General features: G+C 39.5%; 1 protein-coding gene across 3 annotated transcripts in view; it reads left to right on the top strand.

Annotated features, from left to right (window-relative positions):
- KLHL15 (kelch like family member 15) overlaps nt 1-8,549 on the top strand; it is a 34,829-nt gene continuing 26,280 nt past the window's right edge. For 2 of the 3 annotated variants that reach the window (XM_059157180.1, XM_059157178.1), the window contains exon 1: nt 355-832. The gene's annotated coding sequence lies outside the window, so the exon portion shown is untranslated. Of the gene's footprint in view, nt 59-354; nt 833-8,549 lie in introns of those variants that run through there. The other variant, XM_059157179.1, reaches the window with a different exon arrangement.

Here is an 8,549-nt window from a genome sequence, read left to right as displayed (position 1 = left end):
CCGGAAGTGACGCGCGCTGGCTGAAACATGGCGGCATTGGCGCTCGACCAGGGGGAAGGTAAACACCCTCCGGGCCGCGGCCCGCGCACGGGCCCCCTCGAGGCGCCGATGGGGGCCGAGGACGCCTCCGAGGCCTGCTTTCCAACTCTCGTCTTCCCGCCCTTCGACCTCCCTACCCGCGTGGCAGGTTTCCGCGTTGCGACGACGGCGCATGGAGCCCCCTGCCGGCGGGCCCCGCCTCCCTGGGCCGGCCCCGGGCGGCTCCCGCGGCCCGCAGGGGGCGCGCGGCCCGGAGCGGCCCCTGGCTCGTGGCCTCGCACGCTCCGCCCCTTGCCCGCCCCTTTCCCGCCTTCCTCCACCCCCGGCGTGGGTGATCCTAAGGCTCGGCGCGCTTCGGGGCAGAAGCCCGGAGACGCCGTCGTCGACGCTGCTGCTGCCGGTTCTTCTGCCGCTGCCCGCGGCCCCCCAGCCCTTTCCCCCGCCCGTGGCCCCGAGTCGGCCCTCCGGCCGAGCCCCGCCAGGCGCCGCGAGGCCCCTGGCGTTGGCAAGGCCGGGCCCGGCCCCGACGCCGCGCCGCCTTACGCCGAGCCCGACTGTCTCGACTCGCGACTCAGCACTGTCTTCTTTCCCAGGACTGGTTCCGAGGGGCCCGCAGGCGCCCAGACTCGCCCCCCGCCGGAGTGCCCCGGCCCGGCCCGGGAGCGGCCCCTTGTAGAGGTTCGAGGAGCCTGCCGAGTGCCATCCCGGCGCCCGACCGCCCACCGCCCGGCCCGCCGGCCCGCTTCTTCCTGATGCAGACTGCCGTCCACTAGAGGTTGGACAGACCCCCGAGGTGCGTAGCCGCCCCTGGCCCTCCGGCCTGCAGGAGCCCGGGCTTCGTCCGCGGCCCCGCGCTGGGCACGGGTTCGGTAGCGTTTTCTGCACAGACCCGAGTCAAACATTTGGTAGACGCCGGGACCTAATTTGAGTTTACTTAAATTGTTTGAGATATAATTTTTTTTCAAGGAGGGGGGGAAAAAAAACGGAAGAAGCATAATTCAGCCATTTTTTGCAGCACACAGCTGCAGGTACCATGATTATTTTCTCCCTAACCCGTTCCTCCCCTTTAAAAATTCTGTTTATGCCTGAAATAGAACTATGCGAAATGCGAGGCATAAAACGTGGAATCAGAAGGTCTGGGTTCGACTGGGTGACGCTGAGAAAATCGCTTACCGAACATCGGTTTCTTATCTATGAAATCTAGGCAGTAATAGCCAGCCACATCACAGGGTAGAGAGGACTATATGAGGTCATATATGTGAAAATAACCTATAGATGTAAAGTGTTGTAAAAATGCAAAGCGATTTTTTAAGTAACCTTTGCCAGAGTGGTTAATGTTGTAGTGGCTAACTGTTGCTGCCTCTTTTTTTTCCCCTGTATTATAAGTATAAGCAATAAGTACGGAATAGCGAAGCAGTGCTGCGAATCGACTGGATATATAATAGTCACGTTGCTTGGCCTTCTTCCTACGAAATGCTAACTGCTTATTTAAATAACGGTATTCTTTAATTCAAATTTAACGTTACTGTAGTTATTTGCTTTTCATTTTTCTAGGCCTCTTATGCTCTTTTTTTCACTTGGAGTATTTAATGTCTAGTCTTCTATATTTTCCGAATTTATATTTATTTTTGTTGACCTGATTTAATGGTAACTTAGAAAATGCTTTTAAGATATATACTCTAATTTAATGCTTTTTTTTCATGTCTAGAGAACAGGATGCCTGAATATCTCTACTAATTTGAAAATTGTTTTTGAAGAGCTTATAAATGGATTCAGATTTCTGTAATTCTTACCAGATCTAGAAATGCATAGAAATTTTCAACTTTTCGACAATGTAATAGTGTTTATATAATTCTCTTTTTAAATCCTCACAGCACTTAGTAGGTGCTTAGAGCCAGTTTTTCAGTGGGAATTGGTGTTAATTTGCACTCTACTGCTGATGTAACTTAGGAATAATAGAAGAGTAAGTATTTGTGGTTTGAGAAATTGGATTTATTATTTGTCAGAACTAATATATGTGTGTAACAGATCAGTATGGAATCATTCCTACTAGGTACATCAAAAATGTAGTATGATTTGGCTTAAAAATGGTCCACAAAAAGTGAAAAAGAAGCATTTTTTTAGTATATTATTATTTTAGCCAGCAAATGGTTTTTTGAGTTTTTTCTGAAATGTTTTATTTATAACCCAATACCAGTTTTTTTTTCGAGTATGCTTTTGTGTTTTATAAAAAGGCAGAGTAATATAAGCAGGCACGATTAAATTAGCAAATGGAAGAGCCTATCTTAATGTGCTAGCTTTTATAAAATGGGCTTATCGTTTGTCCTAAAGATAAAATTTTGGCAAATCACTGCTTTATTGGGAGTTTCAAGGTTTGACCTTCTCTCTGCCTTGATTTGGGTTACCTGGGTCTAAAATCTTGGAACCAGGGCTGGCTTGGCTTCATGGGTGTTCAAAAGGGCCCTGAAGTTGGTGTAATAATCTGCATTTAAAACTGGCATTGTGTAATATAAAGGTGAATGGTAAAATTCATGCTAATTTAAACTTTTAATTTTTCTTCACTTAGAATGCATTAAACCACAAATAAAAAAACAACATGACAAGTCAAGAGAGACCACAGAAGAAAGGAGAAACCTTTTTATTCTAGTACCTTTAACAACATTTTTTTCCTGCTTTAGGATAAGGAACCCAAACTTTCATTTCGCTTGGGCCCCCAAAATTAGTTGGCCTGTTGTCAGCTTGCCATTCACCTTGTAAATATTTTAAGAGTTAATAACATTAGCTGGGAGAAGAATGAATATTTAGTTTGAGGGGTTGAATTAATTTATTAGCATATGTGTCCTCTGAACTGGAATACTGTAGTTGGTGTGGGGTTTTTTATTGAAGAGAAATGAAAGAGTCATTGGTGAAGCATTGTAGGATACTGGTTAAACACACATGATCAGAAGTGGAATGGACCCCAACTCTACCACTTAAGACTCATAGCCTGGGGCAAGTTCCTTAACCTCTGTGAGCTTTTGATTCTTCTCATCTTTAAATCAAGGAGGGTTACAGAACATGGAGTGTCATGAAAATTAAATTGATCTCTTCATCCAACAAATATTTATTAAGCACCTATTACGTGCCAAGTGCTGTTATTTCTAGGTTGTGAGGGATACAACAGTCAAAGCAAAACTGAAAAAAAAAAACATAAAAAGCAAACTAATTAAGAAAAAAAGAGCCTGTTATCTCTATTTCAATATACTGTAGAAAAAAATAAAGCAGAAAGGGAAAGTGAGGATTTCTGGTTGTGGGGGGTGGGTGAGGTTTTTGGTTTTTTTGTTTTGTTTTGTTTTCAAAGATGGGGTTTGGGGAAGGCCTCACTTGAGATGCCACTGGAGTAGACTTGAAGGGAACCGTATATATCTGGGAATGTAGTAATCCAGGCAAAGGGAACAGCAAGTGTAGAAGCCTTAAGTTGGGTGTGTGGCTTGTTCTCAAGAAACAGCTCAAGAGGCCAGTGTATCTGGGGCATGGTGAATGAGGGGGGAGAGTAATAGGAGATAATTATTATTACCATCTTAAGAATCGTTGGAGGGGCTCTCATGGTTCATCTCGTTGTGGATATATGTTGTACTGCTACTGGTCCAAAAGTGGAAGGCATTTTCAGAATTAGAAATTTTACTTTGGAAGAAGCTGGAAAAGGCAGGGTACTCTGTATTTAATATAAGGCTCATCTGGCTGAATCATTGAAACATATAAGAACAGATAGAAAATTTATTCCTTTGTCTCTGATAAAATCATTGAGTTTAGTTAATGATTTTACATCATTTAAAGATTTGCAGTAAATCTGTATCAGAACATCAAGACCTTATGAAAGATTTAGTTTGATTGTATAATTCTTATAGAGAACTAGAATGTTAACATTATAATGTTGATGATTTCTTGTTAGGATATAACTTAGAAGATTTGGGGTTTTATTCCCCAATAGAGGCTTTTCCTAGAATTCTCACTGGATCCAATCTCTAAAGGCTAGGGAAGCTGTTTTCCATGACGTCACTCTTGGACTACTACTGTTCGTACTGAGGAATAGGCAGAGGAGCATTAAATGAAAATCTTCTGATGAAAAAATAGCATTGAAGCAGGAGTGATTTTTTTTTTTTCTTGCAAGGTTTCTTGTATTATAGAACGATTAAATGCTAAACATACCTGAAAAGTGAAGTAATTTAGATGATAGGTGCCAACCTGGGGCTGGAGAACCCAGAGCCTTCCTAAAAGCTTAAACAGTCATTTGCAATTTGGTACTGAGTTATAAAAACATTTAGATAGACAAGAAAGAATTTCCAGTATTAAACAAATTAAAGTTGTGCAGCCTTTCCTCCCATATTAAAATTGAGTTGTTTCTCAATCTGAATAGTGTATCCAAGAGTAAAATGACTGCTAATATAGCTAATACAGTGAGTCTGTTTTTAAAATTTTCTTGCCTTTTAGATTGAGAAGTTAGCCACTTTGAGATTGCCGAACTTAGATTTTTTTCTTTATAAGTTACAGAAATGGTGAGAAACTTTATGACTCAGAAATTAATTCTATTTTTATCCATAGTAAGCCTTGCATTTTCTTTTCAGTGTGTGAGTATGGGATTTTCTGCATTAGGCACCAACTTTGGTAATCTACCAGTTTAAGCATGAAGGTAGTATGAAATAATTTAAACTTTTCATTGAAAATAAGTATTTCAAGCTCTGAGAATCTAGCTTTTGTTTCAAATGAGTTAGGATTTTGTATGAGTTTTTAAGGACCTTTGGGAGGAATGTGAAAGCATTAATGCTTATGGCATAAACATGGACCTTAATTTTGAAACATCTTCTATTTAATTGCCTAGAATTTTGCCTTCAAATCAGAATGGCAGCCTTCTAACTGAAAAGGAAGCATTTAATTTCTTTGCCTTTAATTTCCTGTCCAATTTTACCCCCACCAGACTTCTTTCTTTACTGGTCACTAGAGAGTTTGAACTGTTAGAAATTTCTGTGATATAAATAGCAGTAATAGGCTTCCAGGGCAGAGGTAGGAAGAGTATGTTTTGTGTATATGCGTGTGTTGTCATTGATCTCTTGATCATACCATCAGTAGTACTCAAACCTTTTGGTCTCAAGACTTCATTATTCTCTTAAAAATTTTGGAGATCCTAAAGAGCTTTTGTTTGTGTGGGTTGTATCTGTTTATATTTATTATAATATAAATTAAAACTGGAATATTAAACCCATTACACATTAAATAGCATTTTTGACAAAAATGTTTTCCAAACCATACAAAACTTGGTGAGAAGATCTAATTTTTACCTTTTTGCAAATCTAATTAATATCTGACTTAATGGAAGACAATGGGCTTCTTATCAGCTTCTGCATTTAATCTGTTACCATATCACATGTGTAGCTTCTGGAAAACACTGAGAGAATGAAAGTGAAAAAAACAACTTCTAAAATTATTACTGTGAAAATAGTTTTGACTTTGTGGAATCCTTTTAGAGGATAAGGACCCCATTTGTCCCTGGACTACACTTTGGAAAGTGCTATACTAATCATTCTTTTTAAAAAATTATTTTTATTTTTATTTATTTATTTGACAGATCACAAGTAGGGAGGTGGGCAGAGAGAGAAGGGGAAGCAGGCTTCCCACTCAGCAGAGAGCCCGATGCAGGGCTCGATCCCAGGACCCTGAGATCATGACCTGAGCAGAGGGCAGAGGCTTAACCCTCTAAGCCACGCAGGCGCCCCTATACTAATCATTCTTATGCGTAGAAAATATGAGGCTTTTTTTTTTTTTTAAATCAGTGCCAAGTTAATGAAACAAGGCAAACTCTTCAATATTTCTTTCCTAGTAGTGTATGTCTTGTCACTAGTTTAAGTTGGTCCTGCTTTGGAAAAAATCTTCCATTTAACATTGTAAAGCCAAATGTAGAATATATACATATGTGGGTTTATAAACCATGATTTCCTTTAATCTGATGATCTGTTTCTGAAAAGTGAGGATACAGAATTTTTGTACATTGAACATTTTGTATGTTAGTAAATCTCTCTTCTCAAAACCCCTTAATGGGTTTTTTTCACCAGTTCTCATTGATTTATAGTTCTTATTTGAGCTTAGTTTTACAGTGATTTAGTTTTTAATTATTTACTTATTCCATAATTTGCTGTAATTCTTACAGAATTCTTATGCATAAGTTTTTTTAAGATTTTATTTATTCTTATGCATAAGTTTTTATGTTTTTTTTATTCTTACACTTTCCTTTTTCTAATTAATATTTTAATTTGCTTCTACGTGTATTTTGTGTTTTTATTTTAATTTAAGCCTCACTTTTTTTTTCTTCTTTTTTGGTAGCTTCCAGGGTATGGATTGTGAACAAGGTGGTTTTGTTTCAAGTGTTCATTTGTAAGTTTGGTTGTTTGATGCCTTAAGCATTGATTTTGTTGATTTGTGGTGTCCAATAGAATATAATACAAGATAAATGTAATTTTAAATTTTCTCATAGTCACTGGGTTTTTTTTAAGTCAAAAGTAGATGAGATTACTTTTAACATATCTTATTTAACCCACTGTATCCAAAATACTACTTCAATATGTGATCAATACAACATTTTGTACAATGAGATAACTAACCCTTTCTTTTTTGTACTAGCTCTTCAAAATCTGGCATCCATTTTTTTTTCTGGCATCCATTTTATATTTAACAGCACATGTCAGTTTGGACTAGACACATTTCAAGGGCTCCATAGACCTTGTGTATTGAACAGGACAAATGTAGAGAGTGGGTACTCTGGTTAGGGCAGAAAAACTTGAAGAGCCCATAAAAGCTAGAAAATTATACTTGTGTGATGAGAAAAAATGGAAAATAATGCCATTACAAAATGAAGTCCAGGGTTTTAACTACCATTACATCTACTCTCTTCTAAACTTAAATTGTGATAAACCCTAGGGAGGTGTGGGATCTGTAGAGGTGATTTTGAGGGGTATCAAGTTCCTTTGGTTTTGTGAATGATAAATAGGCAAGAGTTGGACAGTGGAAGCCAAAATTGAGTGACCTCTGGTGGAGGGCCTTGCTCTGGGCTAGGCATTTAAGCAAATTCGTTTAATCACCACCACAACTCAGTAATAAGGTGGTGGTGATAATTCCTAATGTGTGGATGGATGGAAACTAAAGTCAGGAAGTTAACTGAAATTCTCCAGGTCACGCAGTGGTAAGTACTAGTGAGCACTCTTAATCTCCAAAGTTTTGCTCTTTCCAACAGAATACAAGTTTCTTTGTATTTTTTGCAAATCAAATTCTAATTTTATCTAACTAGTTGCATGACCTTGAAAAATTTCACCCCTCAGCCCTAGTGTCTTTATCAAGTTAGAGTTGATAAAGACAGGTTGGGGTTTGAAGGAAATGCTATGGCTAAGGAGAAGGGTTTTTCCAGAGACAACAGGACTCTTAAAGGGTCAGGTCTGTTATACTGGTTCCAGTAACACCAACAGAAAGGGCATAATAAGCCCTAACATTAGGGTGTCCTTAAGTGCCACATACTGGTCTCAAGTCTTTACGTGTAGTCATTCATGTAATCCTCACAGCCACCTATAAGGAAGGTTCTGTTGATATTGATGTCGCTTTATACAGATCAGGACATCAGAGCACAGAGAGAGTAAATAGCTTGCCCCAAGGTCATAGCTGGTAAGAGGCGGACCCGGGATTCAAACATGGCACCTTACTCCAACACCTGGACTCTTAACTCACTACTTCCATTTAGAGATTAAATGTTGGTCAGTTAATCACTGAGTATTTTACTATTTTATACTTATACACATGCTTCCCATTAAAATGTAAAATACTTTTGCTGCTCTAAAGCTGTTAGTCTTATTGATAGATGCACCAAGCTTTTTCATGTAGAAAAAAAGTTAACTGATATGTTCCAGCTACCACAAATTAGTTTTAAGAGTCAATTTAGATCAAGTAAATTTGACAAATGCGCATTGCTAAGACTTGAGAAATAACTATAGTTTATTTAGTCTGCATGCCCGCATTAAGTGCATTATACCTCTGGAGGAGAATAAGTGAGAGTTTTATGACAAAATTTTGAATTCATCATGTTCAATGTTCTCAGTTTTAAATGTACACATATAAGACCAAGAAGGTTTGAGTAACTTAAAGTATAGAATTTCTGTTCTAAAACACATTAGTCAGGGATCTTGATTATAATACGAAGGAAAAAACCCACCTAAGGTAGTAAAATTGGAATTTATTCTAAGCATGGAAGGATTTCTTTTAGAATCCGGGGACAGGAATAGAGCTGGGCCTAGCAGCAGGAAAAATGAGGGCATTGGGGAGCACTCCCTGTCCTCTTGTCTTCGCTTTATTCTTCTTTCTCAGTTCACTGGCTTTCTCTGATAGCCAAGCCAGCATGGCAAGCAGAAGTTGGTGCCCACAGCTGCTCTTCGACATCTTCTAGTCCTAGTCATACACGGTCGGTGTGCCTCTCTTTTCCCCTTTTCTAAATTCTT

Source organism: Mustela lutreola, chromosome X, assembly GCF_030435805.1.
Source record: "Mustela lutreola isolate mMusLut2 chromosome X, mMusLut2.pri, whole genome shotgun sequence".
Lineage (NCBI taxonomy): Eukaryota > Metazoa > Chordata > Mammalia > Carnivora > Mustelidae > Mustela > Mustela lutreola.
Note: the sequence above shows the minus strand (reverse complement) of the source record. Positions and strands in the feature narration are given on the sequence as shown.